Genomic DNA, 22518 nt, shown 5'->3' on the forward strand with positions numbered 1-22518 from the left:
CCATTACTGAAAAACGGAAGAAGCAAATAGGATATTTATGACATAATGATATAAATATTTGACTTGTCAGTTTCTATTTGCTTTTTCGTTTTCCTGTAATGCCGCGCAATGACAAAGTCTGTTATAAATACAATATCTGAATACATTTTTTTATCTTTCCACTTTCCTCAAAGTGATATTCTTTTATAAACTATGAGGACATTAAGAAACTATTTATATTTGGTAATAGACTGGAGCTAATATAATAATGATGAAACACTTCAACATAATGCCTCTACATCCCGAGTGTTCAGCAAATAATTATTACAATATTTAATAGACACCAGTTAATTCAAACTATGATATGTGATAAAATTTATTAAACCTACAAATTCGAACCGATAATTATTTACCGAGCACATAAAAAACTTGTGTGGTGGGTGGCATTTCTAAAACAGGTAATCGACAATGCCGCTTTCACCATAAACAGTAATGAGCGCTATTTTCCCAGTACATATCCTTTCATTGTTTTTATGAAGACGAAGGACGGCAGCGCAAACGGTGATTTTTTTCATCCTTAATTTTCTGAAAATTCCACTACTACAATCTCTTGGAAATAAGGTAATGTTTCATAAAATTATTATGACAGCCATTTTGTTAAAACAGTGTTGTTGTTGTTGAAGTTGACTTAAATTAATATCATGACGTTATTTTAGTAATACTAGAAATTACCAAAATTAACAATTTTCAAGAGTTACGGTGAAAATATTGATATAATAGGAGTTTTGCAACTTTATTTATTTACTTTAAGGTACGCCACTCGATACTGACGATATTTTGCAATTGCTTTTACATTTTCTAATTAGGTAGTTTATGACATCAGAATAGAGAGAAATTACTACTTGTTATCTAGAATAATGCTATCTGGAAATATCCAATATAACTATCCAGTAGGTTAGTACCCGCGGTCGCCTAAAATAATTTATGGGGAGTCCAAAAGCAATGAGATTTTCATTTGTAAATTCAGAGACTTCAAAATCGGAAGTATTGTAGAAGTGGTCGCTTGACACAGGTGATCACTAACAGAGGTTTTACTGTACGAATAGTACACCCACGCAGATTTTGAAAAATTATTTTCATCTCTCTGACAACCCATAACTGATTTACTTTCGTGTTTACAAAAAAAATTGTGAAATTTTAGAAAATTTTGTATTTCAAAAAAGTACTTAAGACATACAACTTGCCGTTTGAAGACATCAAAATTTGTTTTACATTTGTACATTTTTAGATACTTGGAGATAACGCTTTGTCAGGTATGAGGTTTTGCACTATAAACTCATCCTTCTGTAAATCAAATTCATCTTGTTGAAACCAAAGCACACGTATAATGTAGATATATACGGAAAACAGACCTTTTTAATGAGCTTTTCGAAAGTCTGAGTAAGTATTTCGCATCTTTTAACACTGGTCTGTATCTGCATTAGAAAAATTGACACATACATATCTCAGGCTCATTCGAAAAAGTCTATTGGATCATATGGTGAAAAATGATTGTTTCAAGTGAATATCTCTTTTAGTCCCATTAGAGTGAACTTGATTTGCAACAGATTGAATTTGATTTATAAAAGGGCGAGCAAAAGGTAGAAATGTTATAATAAAACAGGTGAATATAATTTGCAAAAAGTTGAATTTGAAGCACAAAACCTGTACCTACTACTATTGGAGATCGACCAACAAGCCTTGTGTCACTGTAATCGTAAAGAAAATATTTATTCAAATATGTAACAATGGGGTGTTCTACTTGACAAACACAAGTTGGTATGTATCTTCAAAATGCACGATTAAACAATTAATTAAAATGAAATCACAAGATCTCTTGTTAATAAATTAACACAAAAAAATACATGATCTAAGGAGCGAAGATGAAACAAAACGTAACATACTGATGAAAACTGAAATGAAATCACTACTGAATTTATAATGCCCAATGTAAGACAAATTAATGATGTACAAGATTTCAAGATTTTTCACCAAGACTTAGATCAAATTATTTCAAACGGATTATCTGTTGTCTTTAAGATTTCAAACAAAATGTATCAAACAGTAAAATAAAAATATTCTTTGTCCAATTCTATCGTATTAATAGAGAAATTCCAATTTAAAAAACACCTTGTATACGACTGAAAACCCTGCATAACTCTATAATGGAAAATAGATTTTTGTTACGCAAATTCTAGATGGCACAGGAATCAAAAGAAATTTTCTTCGCAACAGCTTAAAAAATAATTTTATCACATCATCCGTAAATTTTAAGTAAATATGCCCCATAAATTTCGAAAATTGAATTGTTTTTCTGTTTTGTGCCAAAAATCAAGCTGAAAGAAGCACACAATTAGCACACTATAACACACACCTTAAGAAGTTAATGTTTCGAAAATCAATATGTTTTCGCCTTCAGAACTGAACATGAAGTTCTTAATTAGTTTTGAACTATTGAACTTAGATCTTTGTTGGTCACAAATATTAAAAAAAAAAGTAATAACAGAATAAACATCATAAATGATATCTAACTATGGAAGCGGAAAAACAAACAATAATTAAACTGTCAAACTTAATTAAAAAGGACACGACATTCTCAGTATTTTTGAAATATTAATATATTGAAGTGCGTGATAAATTGATGTTTTTTTACGTCAGATTTTTTAATGTGAGATTTTTGGTCGAGCAAGACTAGTTTCACAAAAGTAACCTCTGTCCGATCTTTTTGGTGCACGGGTTATTTCATGATTCCTTTCATAAGTCGCAAAAAAAAACAAAAAATAAAGAAAAGTTTAAAACTATGCCACGAACAAGTAAGCTCAGGCAATAACACATAATTTTAAAAACTTAAAAATGAATTGAATTACTGTTTCGAACAATGAAACTAAACTAAAATGAGATCATGAGATCAGTATACTGTGATGGCAGTGTTCACATGAAAACAGTGTCCTGCAAATATACTAGATACTGATATTCCTATAATCATTATTATTGAACATTTTGTGAGGGAACCGTATAAAAGAATGGCGGAGCCTGGTTTCACATGCGTATATCGAGTGGCCGCGGAAAAAAGCTATATTAAAATGGCATTAAATTCGAGGCGGGCCAAAAATTCCAGTTTACCGGCCAAAATTATAGCGTCCAGCGGAGGCATAACTGTCGATAAACGTACACATCGAGTTTGATTTCAATACCACCGAAATAAATTTCACAAAACGAAGCCAGATAACATAAAAACCATCGGATTCCTGCAATCGCATAAAATTGTGCGCTGCTGCTATCATCGTTTCGTTAAAAATGAGCAGCAGAAACAATAGCACGTGCCGACTCCATATTTTTTGTTTCTTTCAGCGGGTCTCCTCCAAAGCCCGGTAGCCAGTATTTTGCAACAATACACGACCCATATATGGTACCCTGTCCATGTAAGGCTTACAGGCGGTCACTCGGCTCCCATCGACGACCACCGACTCTGACTCATGGCTCCGCGGCCAAGCAGTTCTTCCACGACAGCCGTAACTATGTGACCCTCTCGAAGCCCCGAAGAACTGCTGGTGCGCCGCGCGGCAAATGGTGAGTACAGGCCACTTTTTTACCTCTTACGGAAATATTTTCCGCGTTTTTCCCCCAGAATACCCCAGAACACCTTTCAAAAAACTTAAATTACCAAAAAATACCGGGGTTCCAAATCAATTTTTCGTTCAATCGCCCGCATTTACAAATTTTTTGAACCGCGTTTCGCAACTCCAACACCAAGCAACAGGTTATAAAATATGTGTGTTTCGGTAACGACGCATAAACAAAAGGCTTTGTTAACAATTTCTCGGCGGGCATTTCGCCAATATTTTCGCGTTGACCCGGAATTGAGCGGTTTGCAGGCGAAAATACAAACATGTGATTCACTGTTTCAGCGAGCGACGACCCGTGGGCATCTGGTGCGAATCCGGCCCGTCCCGACGACGTCGCGCCGAATATCCCGCCCGTGGCGTCGCACGGCGGCGTCCTCCTCCGGAAACGACGCCCTGAAGAGGTCGCCGGCGCCCTGGGGTGGACACCAACCCCGGCAGGGGGTGAAAAGCGAACAGGTGCGTTCTACCGGCCCCCCACTCCACGTCATTCAACAAGTCGGTCAGCGCCGGAGTCGATGTCGAAAATCTCAGCGGACTGATTCAAAGGTATCGTATATCATTTTGATATGTGTTTATCGTTACGCTCTTACTGTGTCTCATTTTTCGATAAGAATCATATTTCTTAATTTTACGTTTATGATTATTGCTATTTTCATTTGTCGTCGCTTGCCACAGACACCTGTACTTAAGTTATTTGCAGAATGAGACATAGGAGATAAGTAATAAATATTTAGTGTAAGTAATTCATATAGGTTTATGGTATTCAGACTTTTAATACACCAAAAAATTGCAATGACACCACAAACTGAAAATTATAAATACGTATGTAATTTTGAAACAGCAGAACAGTATTTCCAACTTTTAAAAAAATTATCAACATAATTTAAAAAAATACAAAAATCAGAAACATTAATTCTCATTTATAATAACGTTATTTTATATTGTTAATTTGAAAAATTATATTGCGCAAACAGAGCCCCTTTACCCAAAAATGCAAACAAATATACTTTTTTAAATTTTTTATATGAAAATTCACACAACTGTTAATTATTATATCAGTTATAAAACGTAATAGCTAAAATTTTGTGCAGATTGTCGAACTCGCAAGAAATATTTTGCCGTCGGTGAGAGATGTACCTATGTAGATACTTTTTTAATTCTGAATGGAACAATAAACTTTTTTAACATAAATGTTAATGTTAAAATATATAAATAATTAAATCTTTTGCATTCAATGGGTTTACAGAAAATAAATTAAAAAGAAAACATTCAAATTTATTATATTATTCTATAACAAGTGTAACTGAACATTAAATATTGGACTGGTGATTGTTACATTTTCTATTTTTTTTTTCTGGATTAGGTCAGGAAGTATAACTAAAAAACTACGGTTATCATTTTTCTCGGCGTTTTATCAGTTTTATTACCATATCTTCAAGACTATGTGATTAGTTTTATAAGTAAAAAAACTATAATTGTAAATATGTATGTTTAAATACACTTCTGCAAAAAATTAAGGGAGCAAAAAAATTTTTCGAATTTTTAGTGATTTTTCAGAATGCTGTATCTCAGTTAAAAATGATCGTATCAAGGTTTTAAAAAAAGCATTTTAAAGCGCCGAATGTCTAGTTTCCAGATTTCTTAGCTCAAAGTTTTTAGGAGCGATAATCGTCGCGAAATTCTAAGAAATAAGACTAAAAAAATTTTTTTCAATTTTTTGCGTTTTTTTCTCGGTCCACGGGCTTGGAAAAATTTTTTACACAAAAATCATGATATGGACTTGATAGCCTGTTCATTCAGCTTTAATTTCTTTTTTTAATTTTTTCTCTACGTTAATTTGACCCGGAGATATTCGACTACGAATACAAAAGCATCCTTTTGGCTTTAACCATCGATATCTTAGCAACTAATGATCAGACAGAGAATTGACGAGCAGTTTCGAAATCTCGAATAAATTCCCTACAAGGCTATGTAGCGTCCTTGGAAAAAAAATTTTCTTTCATCCTCGACATTAACTTGAAAAAAAGTGAAAAAAGTGACTTTTTGACTGGTTTTGTTAAGTCGACCGCATCTTTGCTAATATCGATGTAGAGTCTAGTGCTTGTACGAATTTTTACACCTCGATGTACCCCCAAAAGCTCCGTAAATGGGCAGATCGATCTATCGAACGGTTTTGCCGGACCGCTTAATCAAAATTTCAAAATAATTTAAAGGAGCAAAATTTACATTTCTGAGCACCCTGTAACGTTCGTAAAAATGAAAAATTTGATTTTTTTTCAATTCTTTCACAATTGGGCATTTTTTGCTCATATCATATCATGATTTTTGTGTAAAAAAAATTTCCAAGCCCGTGGACCGAGAAAAAAAACAAAAAATTGAAAAAAAATTTTGTTAGTCTTATTTCTTAGAATTTCGCGATGACTATCGCTCCTAAAAATTTTGAACTAAGAAATCTGGGAACTAGTCATTCGGCGCTTTAAAATGCTTTTTTTAAAACCTAGATACGATCATTTTTAACTGAGATACAGCATTCTGAAAAATCACTAATAATTCGAAAAATTTTTTGCTCCCTTAATTTTTTGCAGAAGTATATATAATTGAGATAAATATTTTCTATTTTAACGATTTCATCTCAATTTTATATATATATATGTCCTTCTGTACCTACAATTACAATTTTTTTACTTATAAAGCCGAACACCTAACATTGACAAAGCCTAATAGTATTTTTTCCCCGACCTAATCCAGATAAAAAATGACAAACAAATTTAACTATTGCCAGTATGTTTAAACATATTCCAATTTTTACATTTTTTTTTTTTAAATTCAATAGCTATGATATTGTCTGAAGTTGTTCATTTGTGGAATAGTTATAGGTTTTTCTGTATGTACTGTTTGTTTTTATGAAATCAATTTTACCTACCAAAAATATTACTGTCATCACTGTATCATTTCATTGAGTTTGCGTTTAATTTTTTATGTGACATATATTTAAAAAAAGAAATGTAATGAAATTAGATCAATTTTCGAAACAGATACTAAGTAAAGTGTAAAATAATTTCATAAAAACAACCCTTGACTAATCCTTTTGACACAAGAGTTTGTTCAATTAATTTTTGTTTTTATATACTCAAATAAACAGAGAAGGCAATGGAATATGTGAAAATTTTGTAGGAAACCAAATAAAAAGAAATACCACTACTGTAAACATCTTAAATTTTTTTTTATTTGAAATTAACGACGGGAAAAAATTGCATGAGTAATAAAAGAGAAAAGAACAATACTTTATTAAATTCGGTTTTATTGTGAATTATTTTTACTTTTAATTATAAAAGCTTCATAATTAAACTTTTACCACTTTATAATTGGCAACAGACCGTAATTAAATTTTCTTTTTTTCCATTCCTAAGCAAAAAGCGTTGTTAGAAGTACCTTTAACGTATTTTGCCGCTGCGACGTTCCGACGGATTTGTAGATAATTAATTCTGATAACATCTAGGGCGCAAAAGAATAAATAAATGTATATTAATTTTTAAAAACTTTGGACAAAATTGAAACTTTTTCTCAACAAAAAAAATTAAAATTTGAAATAAAAATTCTCTCATTTCTCTTCAAATGTATTTTATTTTAATATTTGAACTCAATTTCATCTAAAATAAAGTTTCCGCAATCGCAAACGCTATAAAACTCTAAGTATTCAAATAGTTTCTTAAAACCAAAATCAAAAAAATTGTTTGGTCATTGCACTTTAAGTTTTTGAGTACCAAAATATGATTTACAATGTTCTTTTATACATATTTTTATTATTTTCTCTTTTACGACAGTATGGTGTTTAAAATTTATAAATGCTACAACGAAGAGCAAACCTAACACGGTTAAATTAAAATTAAATTTTTTTCTTATAACTCAGAAAACCTATCGTTTGAAATATATACAGGGTGTGCCACTTAATGTTCCCACTGCCGTTTCCTCCGAAGCTAAAATATATATTTTAAATCGTGACTAGGCATAGGCGGAGAATAGTAAGGGGTCCAATGTAGCATACAGCAAATATTATTCTTTATCTTCATATTTGTAGATGGTGTTGTTATGAAAAGAAATGTATTAATTCCTGAAACAAAGAAGTTAGGTGTATTCGGAGAATTAAATTTTGTATAATTTTTTCTCTATTCGCTTAATTAGTTGTCAGATTTTTTTCAATTTAATTTATTGTTTCCTATACATGATAACACTTTATATATATTTTTAAATGCATCTCTTTGATTGATTTTTATTTGAAATATGTTTCATAGTTAGATAAGTATTAGAGGCATTAGTCGTTCTGGTTTAATCGAACTAAGAAAAGTGTAAAATTTAAAAAAACTTTTTTTACTCTTTTTAAACTCGAGAACTTAGAAATCAAATAAATATAAGAAATGGATCTTTCAAAGCAATCTAACAGATAACAGTAATTTTTACGAACCATGTTGCCAAATTGTTTGGAAGGAGTTTCTGCCTAATAATTAGTTTATTTCTACATCTTTATTAAAATCTTTTGAAATCACACTTCCGATTAAACTAGAAGGTGCATTACAATATAATTAATATTCTTTAATAGTGTCTATATAACTATGGAAAATGCTTCAAATAAAAATATATCAATAACTTTTGTTTAGAAGTTAAAAGTTATTATTGGCAGGAAATAATGAACAAAACCAACAGCGGTTTGTTGCGTTTTAAGGAGCAAGTGAAGACAAGAAAAATGTCCAAAATTTAATTCTCTATTTCTATACCATGCACCCAATTTTTTGTTTGTTTCAGGGATAGAATATTTACAAATATAAAAGAAAACATTTTTACGCCGAATTTAACTCTATCTTTGCCATGTTTAACAGCTGTTTAAAATGTGGTTTAATTTTTAACTAAACTACCTACCAGTGGGAAAACGGCGCCCTCTATATATTTTCTTTAAGAAGAATTTCTGTTTTCGAATGGGCTCGTAGAAAACAAAAGAGAACAGATTCATCTTTTTCCATACGAAATACTTGTTCTTTTTTCACAAATGTATACAGATTTTGATACATATGTACAAACATGTTTTTTTGTTTTTTTATTATTGAAGCATTTTACAGGACAGTAATACATAATTACGAAAAAACTAATTAAACTAACGCTTGCGTCGGCCTAGATTTACAGACACATTCAATTTTAAAGCAAACAATGTTCTTTGATAAAAATATTTTTATTACTTAACATTAGCATACAGTTTACACAAAATGAATATAAACTACAAATTGAAATCGTTATTTTTCTTACAGAATGTTGTTTAAAAAACCATTTGACTACTTTAAGATATGTAATTAACTGGCAGTAAAAGAGTAGAGGTTTATTTAAAATTTAAAAAAATTATATACAAATCAGTTAGGCCAGTAAGGCACCTTTATGTAAACTATTTCAAACTTGAACTTAAATATCGTTAAGAAATGTTTCGAAAGTTTAGTGAAAAACACATCACTGAGATAATCAAATAAGAATTAGAATAATCAATGAAGTGAGAAGTTTTGTAATTTTTCTCACTCATCAGACATTGTTGTACAAAAACAAGAAAAAAACTGAAAGAGAAAGCCGTTAGATTCACTAAAATTAAATGTGACAGATGGTCCCGAAATAATTTTGAGATACCAAGCAAAGTGCGATAAGATAAACACATTATGTTGCCACTTGTTAAAAAATATAACTGCTCTTCCAGTGGGCGTAACAAGACGGTTTTATTGGACAAAACTACTGAGATTGTAACAGGTATACTTATAAACCTACGGTTACGCTGTAAAAGATATGATTTAAAAGTAAATTGAACAATTAATAACAGGTGTTTTATATTTTCAGACAAGAATAAATTATAAGCAGTTCAATATTTAACAATATAGAATATATACATAAATACCCTTAATAATTACTGAAACACGATTTGCAATTTTGAAAACGACAACATACTTTTGCAACAAAGAAACTTAAAGAGTAACTTTTCAATTCATTTCATGTAGAAAGTGGGTACATAATGGAATACTACTCTGTTTCGTAAGAACATTATTTCTGTTTATTTCAAGTGCTATTTTAATAACCAATAAATATACAATAAAACTTCAATTACTGTCAAAACAAACAGTAAATTTGTTTAAATAATCTCTCTCCAATGGCGCCAAGTAGAACGTATGAAACTTGTCCATTCAGAATTTTTATATATTTTACATTAACATACACGTTATTTTTATCTCTCATTGTGGGTAAATAAATAAGTAACACACTGCTCTCGCATGAACATAAAACATTTTATAGAGTTCTTAGAATGTCGGATATTTTCAAAACTCAAAATGGTGTTCCGTGATAAGTATAAGGTGTTTTGAGAATAGAAAGAAAAACTTTTTCTGTTATCTAACGAAAATTATAAATTGCGTTTAAAGTAAACCACTTAAAAAGTAACTATTAATCGTGATCGTAAAAAGGGATGGAAATACGGAACACTACTTTGCTTTATTGTCGATAAGTGCTGATACGTAATATGACTGTTGCATATTACCTGTAATTATTTATATGTGGCATTTTCAGTTAGATAGTCTAAAGGGTTGTTTTATAAATTTAATTTTGGCTAACCATAAATATTAGGTATATACTGAGAACGTAGATAATTCTTCCTGACACAATAATCATTATTATAACACACTGCACAGTTTTACATTGCAAACAAGTTTGTTTTTGATATCAAACTTATGTGATTTAAATCTCAAATCCGATCGTTTCCTGGTGATGGATGATGAAGGGTTCTTTTTATGAAGATATTCCCGGCTAACCAAAATCAAATTGATTTCTTCAAAAGATGAAGTTTTGATAATTAATTGAAATTCATAAAAACGTAACAATAATCATTTCTAGAATTTTGTTGAGAGTTTTTAACAATAATGAAAATAAAACAAATTATGTTACACAACAAAGGATAATTTCATACACAATAATAATTCCATATACGTCTGCATTTTCGCAAAAATTAAGGAGAATAGGAGAGACATTAAAAAGTCAGAATTTGAGAAACAAAAAATTTGCGGTTACGGCTGGGAAAACGGTAACATAATTGGTGTTCGGTCAAAATTTTACAAAAAGGAAAGTAATACTGTTAAAAAAAATTAAAAAGACTGCAACAACTTATTAAAAAGTGTATTTCTCATTTATCTATTTTTTCAGTGTGGGATTTTTGGTTATACAAAACTACAAGTACCCAAATAAAAAAAAATGAAAATAAAACAAATAAGTAACTCCAGACAATACATTTTTATCAACATAACATGATCTTGATACGGTAACTTTTACAAATTATTTCTCTTCTTTTACTGTTTTACAGTAGTCTGCTTATTCAAAACAACATACAAAATAAATTTTCTTAAAGTAGTGTTTCAGACTAGGCGATAAAGTTTTACTTTTTGAATAAGTTTTTCTCTCGCGCTATGTGCAGATTTATCGACTCTGGGGTCTATTACAAAATTTACATCCTTTTTTTATCTGACAGATCCATGGACCAAATTTTACGACAAATCTTTCTATTTCTCAAACCCCCTGTATATCGCGGATAACCACAAATGGCGTCTACAAAGTACCTTACATTTTATATAACGCAACAAGAAACTGGTTATATTGTGGCGGTACAAAAAATATCCGACAGAGTAAACACATCCAAAAGGCGTCAGATATGGAGGCGGATGAATAAATTTAGAGAAACTGGAACTACGCTTAATATGTTGAAGGCCGAGGAATTCTCGGAAGCCAGTGATTAATCCACTGCAAAATATATTGAGGGACTCAAATGTACGTCGCCCTTTGCAAAAAAGCACTTCGCTAGGGCCTGGAAAATTATTTGAAAAATCACGAGTCTGCCAACAAAGCAATGTTGCAATACTATTAAGTCATCTAGAAATTAAACTGACAATGAATTTCGTATAAAAGAAATCAAATGTGAATATCCTTCACCACAACTAACTTTGCGTACGTAGGTTCCTTTAAATTGGAAAACTTTTAAAAAAGCAAATAAAGAATAGAGAAATTAGGGTACCTCTCGAATTTTGGAATACTGATCACGAAAAGCACAAATAGTTACAGAATTCACTTATAATTTTAATGGGAACAATCTTAAACTTAAAATCGCGTTGTACTTAGTAACTATTGAAAAATAGCACCACCTTTGTTACATCACAAGGTGAAATTTGCGTAAGCGGATTATTTTTTTGTATAATTTTCTTAATTATGAAATCATGTCACCAAAATAGTTAATACCGCTAGTGACACATTTGCAGAACGAGTTGATTCATATCAAATTGAAACCGGATTTTTTATACGAACTTTCCTTTTACACCATATATTTTTACAAATAAACGCCGTGATACGTTTTAAAAGAACACCATATAATTCAGTAAAAAAAAACTTCATCGTCATATTGTACAAAAATGACAATAACAAAATGCTTACCCCACAGAATTGACTAAAATAAGTTTTTTGGACAATTTTACAGTCTCAAATTATGTGTGTTTTATTAGGAAGAAGGATAAAAATGCATCTATCGTGAGTAGCACCAACATTTTTTGTAATTACACGGTAAATTTGTAATGGCCAAAAAAAAAATAACTATACCTACAGGGTGTTTGGAAAAGTTGCTACAAAATTTAAGGTGGTGAAAGTAGGGCCAAAAATAGTTATTTTCAAACACCCTGTATAAAGTCCCGAATGTAATAATTCTTTACAAAAAGTATGTGTAAATTTACTTATTTATGATATTTTAAGATATCGACAAAAATGTATATTGTAAAATTTTTAACCGTATTTTTTTCATTTCAATACTATTTTTACGAGTATATTACTGATAAGAAGTACTCTATTTTAATTTTACATCATTAGTGAAACTTTTTATTTCATATACACCATTTTTTTGCCAATGCAATGTTGGATTAAAATTAGGTAGACATTACAAAAGATTAAATTAAGACATTTCTAAAATTTAGTGTAAATAAATCTATGATCAATTTTTTTTTTGTTATTTTGTGTTTTTCACATAAAAAATTATATTTTTTCTGTACGGCAGACCTCTATCTTCAAACAATTTTGTAGTGCAATTATTTAAGTATATTAAAGAATTTTATATATCAGAAGCCACCGCCAATTTCTTTTTCTATATTTCACATAATAAATTGTCAGAAATTCTTGAAAAAGTATCCTAATGATGTAAAAATCTTAAATTAAAAAATGTCCCATATGTTTTTCAAAAATCAATGATAGTAAAAAAAGTATATATGGAAAAAAATATTTGAAACTGTGGAAACATTTTGAGTAATGATAACCAAAATATTTTTACTAATGTTTCCAACTGATTGAGACTTGTAGAATAGATATAAAACATCCGTATACCAAAGTGAATATTTCCAAAATACTTAATTATTATTATTATTATTATTAATTAATCGTTAGGGGGCATTGCACAAAAATTAAAATAACGTCTAAACGCGATTTGTTTACGAAATAATTTTGCGCTTGCAGTGAGAGCACAGCGGTCTGTTATTTATTTACCTACCCATCTGCGAGCTAATAATCCCGGTCGATTATACAAACACAAAAAGTGTAAGCGAGCACATAATATTCCCCGCTAAATAATTCACTTCCATGATGGCGACCAGAATTAATGGAATCAAATCCTTAATGATTTTCACGCAGCAGTAGCAAATTATCGCGCCGGATCATACATAAAATTGATTGCGAAATTATGTATCTAATAAATAATCCCCGCCAAGGTTCAATTACGCATGCTGTCATCTGTAAATATTCATCAGCAAAACGTGCTCGAAAATAATGATACAAGGAGGTGGTTTTTTTTCTTTTTCTCGGTAAGGCGTATTTTATTAAATAATGTACGGTTACATATCACATTTTTAATAACAAAATATTACACCAAACATCACATATCATACAGAGAAGTGTGCTATTTTCTCTTGAAACGGATATCTCGCACATGAGCTACACTTAAGCATTTCACGCATTTCTTCACTTTTTTTAGTCAGCACATATCGGCCTCGGCATTTTTAGTTGTTGAACTTTTTAGGTTACAACTCTGTCACGATTACTTCTTCGTTACTTATTAATTTAGTAAAGTAATATTACTAGGTATATACATATATAAATAATATCTAATAATAATTAGTACAACACATTAGTTTATATAACGAAATGTCAAAATTATTATTTAATTATGATTTATAACCAAAATTACGGTAATTAGCAAATTGGCTGGAGTTGAAACTACAAATAAATTATTGATAGGTACATATATCATATGTCATCAATAAAGATCTTCATTTCACCATTATAGAGTTTTTCAAAACGTAAATTAGAGATAGTCATGTATTTTTTTTCTATCACTACTCTTTTCAGTCTGAGCTTCTTAATTAGGCAAAAATGATTCAACAAGCCAATCCTTATTTATTCATGTCGGGGCAAGTGTTTATTTAATTGATACTTAATTCATTCATAGATTGAAAATACTCGGTAAAATAGAGGGAAAAATGTAATGCCACAAATTAATAATGTCATTGTTTGGTTACTTCCAACTTGTCAGTCACTTTATTTTTATGTTTCAAGGACTTATTTTTTTACATAGCACATACATATCACGAAATAAATAAAAAAATCTATTGATTGGTATAAATTATTATTATTTATTTCAATTCATTGAGCAAAGAGCAATTTCACACATTTTCTTGTGTCCATGTTTTGATATATTTAATTTTTTTCATCACTTTTATATGATTTTTTACATTCATTATGATTTACATTTCATTAAATTCGTGTTGCTCAAGTTTCAACACAATTTCCGTAAAAGGGGATATAACAAGTAAAACACATTGGGTTATAGAATAAACATCCCTATATCCAAATTTATTTTATATAATTCTATACACTTAACAATATTTTCATGTTGAATAAAAAATATTTCATTATTAAATATCCTACCTCTTAAAAATTATCAAAATTTATTGACCCGAGGCGCAGAAATCTGCCTATATACATATTACTTTTCAACACAGTATAATGTAACATAACTTTTACTGAAAATCCTTTTTGTTATTCTGCTCTATTCATTTTTTATTTAGATATCCCACGTATAAAATTGCTCAATTCATGAAACTGATATCATTTGTATTAAAGCTTGTCAAAATTTCGCAATTCTTAATTGAAATAAAAACTTTCTTTATCAGTATTCTTATACAAGCTATAATTAAAGTTAAGAAATGGTCAAAAACCTGTTTCACTAATTCATCTCGATCAAAAATTGGCGATACTAATAGGTTCACTTTTTTGAGAGCAACTAAATATTTATGATAAACAAAAACTGCATCAGCTGACGTTCTAATATGGTTGCACTAGCCAGAAGGTCGCCGTCTACTTTTTTTTAACAAATTTACAACACATTATGTAAATACTTCCAATTGCCTCAAATATGGGTCAAAAAAGGAAATATTACTAAGTTTGGTGGTAACTATTTATAAATCTGTTCGGTTCTTCATTAGAAATACATCGAGTTCTATTTTTATAGTTCCAGTTTGCGTTTTAGTTTTAATATTTGTCTTCAGTAGATGAAAATATAAACAAATACCACAAAAGAAGAAAGACTTGTTAAATATAAAAATAAAGAATACTGATTATAAGTAAAAGCTTTATTTGAGGTTAATTAAAGAAAATAACAAAATATGAAACGAATATATTTTAGTTTCATTTATAAGTATCTATTAGTTGAATGACTACTAGTATTTACAATTAGATCAATTGTATGCACTTTTACAAGGTTTTTGTTAAGAATAATAATTAAAATAAAATTATTAGGGCTATGTTAGTAAAAGAGGATGTCGATAATTTTGGAAATTGAAGGCATTTTTTTAAAGCTAGTACAAGATTGTTGTAAAAACTGTTTTACATTTAACAATTTTTAGCTGAAAAAGATGACTAACAAATTAGTTAACTTGTAGTGATATTTGTAATACAGAAATTGTAATAAACCTCATTGCCACCGTTTCAAATAAGAATAGACCTTTTTCAAAAATTTTTATTACGCTTAAATCAACAATTATTTAGTATGTTCTGTACAATTTATTTTGCTCCATTTTTTATCGCCATAAACACATTTTATCACATAAACTGAAATATGAAAAAAATATGTTACTCTAATTTAAATTCAAGAAATCTTAAGGGGGATATAAATATTATTTACTGCTTTAAAGTTGTATAATTGATTAATTACAAATAATAAAGCTGAAGTTGAAACTAATGAAAATTGTCCACTGGAAAAAAAAACGTAAATGGTTGTAATTTTTTTAACAAATTTTACGATTTTTAGTTACTTTTTCATAACTAAGTTTCTGAAAATGAAAACCATGAAATATAGGTACACCTGACACCAATAATAGTTATTATCATTTTCATTTTAAAAGTTAACATTCTTAAATCTGCACAATACATTAGCTAATTTAATCAAAATTTTAAACATATAAAAAGGTTTAAAAAGATTTTAGAAACAATTGTAACAATCTGAATTTCTTGATCAATGATCGAGTTCAAAATTATCAAACGTAACTGACAAATTGGTCAAAAAAATCGAAAATATTTTATTGTATAACTTCGATTTATGTTATTTTTTTCTGTTTATTAAGTAGTACCAATTTTATTTACATTTCTCACTTTAGTCGTCGGACTGAGACTAACTAATGTGATTTGTTTAAGCGTTATAATAAATAATCTTGAACAATAGAGGTACTGACATTAATAATAGCTATTATCATTTTTATTTTAAATAAATGTGAACTTTAATTTATTGTAAAATGTCAAATATGTAATGAGGTTCAAGAAACATTGAGAGAATTGTAATAGTTTGTTTATGAATAATCGGATTGAAAAAATTGATACTAAGTGGTTCTAACTACGTGGATGTTTTCTTTTTACTTTAATATTCATGATGTCGATTTTAGTTACATTTTACAATTAAGTGTCACGAATTATATTATATTTTGTGAGTTTTGGGGACCGAGACTTAAAAAAATAGTTATTTAGAAATTATTAAACAATCGAAACAGAGACATGTAAAAAGGTACCAAAATATAGAAAAATGTGGCAATTTCTCGATCACTAATTGGTTAAAAAATTGTTCAATGTAAAACATGCCTATATAATTACTAATTACAGTCAAGTTAAAGCCGTATTCCGCCAGATTTCAGATAAATTTTTCCAAAAGCATTTACTCACAACATTATGTATATGGAACCAGTTTGAATATAATGAAATGTGAGTACTATCAAGATGTGCGGCTGACTAGTACACACTGGATACTAAATGTTTATCTTTTATTGTTCACCACATTAACTCTCTCTCCGGCCAGCGCGAGCTGACGAGATTTGATAAAGCGAAACAGTTCCGTTTTAGAAATCCTCCAGAAACACTTAGAGCGGTGGAAAGAGTCTTATACTATCTAAAGCCGTGGTTTGCCTAATTTATAGTACACTTGCAGATGTTAACGATATATAAAAAAATGTACAACAACAATACTACAGCGACCTCATTTGTGTTATAAATTGTCGTATATTAGTTATACGATGTATAAACATATTTTTACGACACCTATTTCATAAACAGGTTCATTTTTGGTTGTCTTCAATGTTCTAATAACACAGGTCAACAAGGGTCAAGAAGCAGACACACTAATACGCATTCCCGAAGGATTTTGGTGCGCTGAATCCGAATCTGGCTGCAGAATTGCTCTATAACATCAGGTTTTTGAGATATCCTAACTTAAAAGTGCAAAAAACACTGTTTTTCGTCATTTTTGAGGTTATGTAGTAATGCCATCTATTCTTTAAAAAAAATACATACAATTTAAAAATACAAGGCTCCCTCTTTCGAATGCCGTTGAGTTTGCTCAAATATATTTTTTTTTCGTTGAGATATCACATGCTGAAATTTCTAAGTTTATCAATTTCTTAATATGCGAAAATCTATACTAAGGATCCCTTAGACGTCAAACAGTTGATTGCAGTTCAGAAACTTCATACTCAGAAACCTTCAATACATACGAACGAACTCCAACTCACAAACTCCAAATCCACAAACGCACAAACCCCAAACCCACAATCCCTAAACCCACAAACCCCAATCCCACAAAACCCGAACATACAAACGCCAAGCTTACAAACCCCAAAGAAACTGAGAAACTTAAAAATTTCAACATGTGATATCTCAACGAAAAAAAAAAACAGATATTTGAGCAAACTCAACGGCATTCGAAGGAGGAAGCCTTGTACTTTTAGATTCAATATATTAGTTTTTTGAAAAAGAATAGATGGCATTACTACATAACCTCAAATATGAAGAAAAACACTGTTTTTTGCACTTTTAGGTTAGGATATCTCATAAACCTGACGTGAAAGAGCAATTCTGCTGCCAGATTCGGATTCAGCGTACCTAAATCCTTCAGAAATATATATTCCAGTTTCTGCTTCCAAAAAAAAGTTAAATTTTGTTGGTCTATGTAATTTAATTTATACATGAGTGAGAACAAAATGCGTAAATGAATAAAAAATTTATTTCCCTAAGAGTCCCAAGTCGTAACAGATTTTGGTTTTGGTTTTGCAAACGGAAATTTTAGTAAATGTGGTCGGTAATTGTACAATTTTGGATATGAGTAATATTTTTGATATATCTGTTGGTTACTGGCAAATAAATTTGAATCGCATTTCCAAAAAGCATGTACAATAGATTACTAATTTTCAATAGATAAGCTATCTATAGTATACTTATATACCTAAGAAATAAGTGGAATAAGTATTTTACGTTTTGCCTAAAACTAACTCAAAATAAATCACCAATTATTTATGTCACTGTAACACTAACTCACTTTTTAGGAACCGAGAAAGCACATTCAGTTTTACTTTATTTTTTGTGACAATAATTTTTAAATACTATTCTCTCTTAATTTTAGTTGTTACTTTTGTTTATTGTCCAATTAACTAAGCCTTTAAATCGAAATTTTGCCAACTTGGCTGAATTTTTGATATGAGTTAGTTTAAGGTATATTATAACAATANTTTTCAATAGATAAGCTATCTATAGTATACTTATATACCTAAGAAATAAGTGGAATAAGTATTTTACGTTTTGCCTAAAACTAACTCAAAATAAATCACTTTTAATCATAATTCGAAATTAAAGTCACCAATTATTTATGTCACTATAACACTAACTCACTTTTTGGGAATCGATAAAGCACATTAGTTTTTCTTTATTTTTTGTGGTAATGATTTTTAAATATTACTCTCTTAATTTTAGTTGTTAGTTTTGTTTAGGTAAGTGTAAAATCTCACGTTTAGATATTTAACTACGTCAAATTTGTTTTTTAATACACCGCATTTTTCTTGGGACTATTTTTTATTAAAAAATTGCACAAATTGTAATATTTAAAAGAATGGTACTTGAGGTCGGAAACTTAATCAACAATGGATAGAATCACGTTACTTTTCAAAAAGTTCGTCGTTAACGGAACTAAGTCCTACACCAAAAACTTATTACTATTCAAGTTTGAATAACAGATTATGCTTAATTAAGTATTAAGTAAGTTAATTAAAACTGTTGTTAAATTACGGCAAAACAAAACGCTTGTAACAAACGATTTAACAACCAACAATCTCGACTAATTTGCTGCCTGCGAATAAACGGTACTCAAAGCCTTAATACAGCCACGTTTTTCTATCGTCATCTCGCTAAACACAAGATGGGCGTACGGGGATTTAATTAAAATGGAAATTTCGAAGTGTCATAATCGGGTGGCATTTCGAAAACAAGGCTGAATACCAGTAGCCGAGTAAATTATACACTAGACCGAGACCCATCAGGGTTTTCTGTTACAGACGTGGGCGACACAGATGCTGGGCACACACATCGACGAAAGTCCGTCCGGAGCCGAGAACCTGTCCCATGAGCAGCGACCAGCGACACTAATGCAACCCGGATCGCATCACGAATGTCCCGGTACGTCCATTCGGATTTATCGCAAACGATAAATCTGCCAGTTACATTAATTATAACAGTTACTGTGACTTGTTTATTTTAGAACAAATTTAATTTCGAACGCGATTTGTTTATATCCGTGGAATGTGGTAGCCTTTTAAGTATTAATACACTTATTCTTGCCCTATTTTAAGCGTTTACAGTTCGTGTCGGCAGTAGTATTAATCAGTGTTAGGAATATTGTTCCAGGAAATATTGTAGACCTAATTTACATTTTAATAGATTTTTATTTTATTTCCCTAACGTGTTTATGGTCTGATTAGAGACGACTAGCTTCTAAAATCACTTACACTTTATATTTAATAGGTGTTAATACCGAGCTTAATACAATCTTAATTTCTTTAAAGGTATGTAGAATGTATTCGTAACTATAATTTATAAAAGCTGTTCTGACAAATTCAATCTGTAGAATGTAGTAGCTCTCTAAAGCAGTATTTTTGTTATCGCCCTGTTTTACGCTACTTGTATGCACAGTTCCCTAGTAGGCTATTTATCAATTTTAGTTATACAAGCATTCAAAATATTCAAGAGTATATCGATGAGTAAGTAGGTAAGTAGATTCTAATAAATATTTGATTGCTTATAGGCACTGGTCATGGTTAAAATATGTTTATCAAAAGAATTTACACTATTTCGTAACTGTTACAGTCTGATACTTAAAAAATAGTAGATTTAGAGTTGCCCTAGCAGGCCAGAAATTGTAAGAATTAAGCTTATGGTCAAATCTTTAAATATATTTTGTTAATTTAGATATTAAATTCACTTTATTTCACAGCTAAGGAGCCAATATAGTTTTTTAGTAGGTTTTGAATATTAATTTAGTTAATAACTTTCCGATTAATACATTGCAATAATGCTTATTTGTACAAGTGTAAACACAATGAAAAAATGCGTCATATTGTCAATGTATTTATTATTATGTCATCTTTATATGAAAAGTAATGATATTTATTGTAATTTTTTAATACCTTTACTTATGCCTAAATTAAATCAAAATGCAAAACTGATTAAAACTACTTCATATATGACCATATTTTTTTTCTACTAGGTAGTTAATTTTTCAAAATGAAACAATAAATATCAGTTTTATAAATGACTTGATTTCAAAAACCTCTGCAAAAAATATTCTTATACAAGGTACTTACTTAAAATACTTAGATCGTTTGAAACTTTCTATTATTTTTCTTTATTACATATTTATTTTTTTGGTGTCAACGTATTTCCACAATTTCCATCAAATTTTGTTACTTCAAAAGTTTGAAAAAATAGTAACAAAAATTTATTTTTAGTTTATGACAAAATAAAAGTTTTATTTCATTAATTATATCATAATTAACTTACAAGAGTATCAGAATGATTGTATATTTCTACACTAATAGATTTTTAGCAAATTATATTTCTATTATAAGCAACTTTAAAGGTATTTGCAGACGCTTCTGGTAGTTTTTGTAATTGAAAATTGTACGTGGTGCATCTATCTATTTCTAAACTTAATTATACGAGTATAATAAATATGCATATTTTAGGTAGGTAAGTCAATTTAGATCTTAAGGCTAGAAACAGCTGGCAATTTTTTTTAACACTGTTGCTCTTATGATGTATTCAGAGGCAGCTGCTACGACGTAATAAATAAAATACGCGTGGCAACTGCTGCCTTAATTCGTATTATAGATACATTTTTATAGTAAAAAAAATCTGGGAACGTGCAACTAGATGTACTTTAGTTTTAAAAATTCGCAGTGCCATTTCGTTTTAGCTTCTAAGAGTCCATGGTGCCATTTAAGTTTTAAGTCTGTAAGTTTAAATTCTGACTACCATATGAACGTAAACGAAACCATAGCAAAATTATTTTACAAGCTGTATTAGTTCAAAGTAATTCTGTATTCCTTTTCCTCTTCAAAAACATGATTTTGACAAAGACAAGACTTAAGGGAAAGTGTTAACACCAGCACACAAAAAAAATTGAGAATTCCCTACAGTGAAACCATCTTGGTCTACGCTTCAACTTACATAATTTTTTCAGAAATAATCAGGTGTCTGGTACAAACAAAACTTTCTATTAACATATGTTGAGTCAAAGAAGGCCGTCGTTAAAAAAAATTGCAGCGATCATTGTGGGAACCTGGCTAAATCTGGTTTCGTCTACGATTCACGTATAGGTAGAAGTTAATTATCATCTGAACATTGAAGTAGGTCTATTTTGAATTGATTATTGAAATTTTAATCAGGAAGCCGTATTCCGAGATGATACGACTGATAGATACATAAATATATATGATTGATATTTTGGTTTGATAAAAGGAGGTTTATAAATTTAAATTCCTGATCGAATACTTAATGTATTTTCGATTATAATTTATATATGTATGATGTCAAAAGATGTATCGGATAAGGTCTACTGATGTTTGATTGACATGTTTGATATACTCGCTACTAGTTTTTAGAGCCTAATTACAAAGTTTATTAGCCACTTTCGAATAATTATTGTATTATCTGTTTTAGTTGTTTAGTCGTCTCCTGTGTTTTTATATTATATTTGTGTACTACAAATTAGGCTGAGACATAGCTTTAATATATTCAACAATTTGTATCTGACCTGTATATTTTTAATAAATTCTATTACAAAAAGGTATATAGCCTCTTTATTTCGGACCTTATTAACCTTAATTATTTTCAAAAGTTATGTGTTGTCGAATGAATTTAATCACCACTTGGAACGCATAGCTGCGGAAGTAGAAGCTTTTTGCAAGACAGGTAA

The 22518-nt window shown here is 29.8% G+C and overlaps 1 protein-coding gene and 1 long non-coding RNA gene across 3 annotated transcripts in view; one reads left to right on the forward strand and one right to left on the reverse strand.

The window, feature by feature from the left end:
- LOC108913469 (serum response factor homolog) overlaps positions 1-22518 on the reverse strand; it is a 229385-nt gene that overhangs the window by 101968 nt on the left and 104899 nt on the right. The window lies entirely within an intron of this gene.
- On the forward strand, positions 3513-22388 carry LOC108913494. Its single transcript, XR_001964630.1, has 3 exons — positions 3513-3588; positions 3927-4190; positions 19601-22388. It is a non-coding gene; the product is annotated as an uncharacterized LOC108913494 (long non-coding RNA).

Source organism: Anoplophora glabripennis, unplaced genomic scaffold (genome assembly GCF_000390285.2).
Source record: "Anoplophora glabripennis isolate ALB-LARVAE unplaced genomic scaffold, Agla_2.0 scaffold37, whole genome shotgun sequence".
Taxonomy (NCBI): domain Eukaryota; kingdom Metazoa; phylum Arthropoda; class Insecta; order Coleoptera; family Cerambycidae; genus Anoplophora; species Anoplophora glabripennis.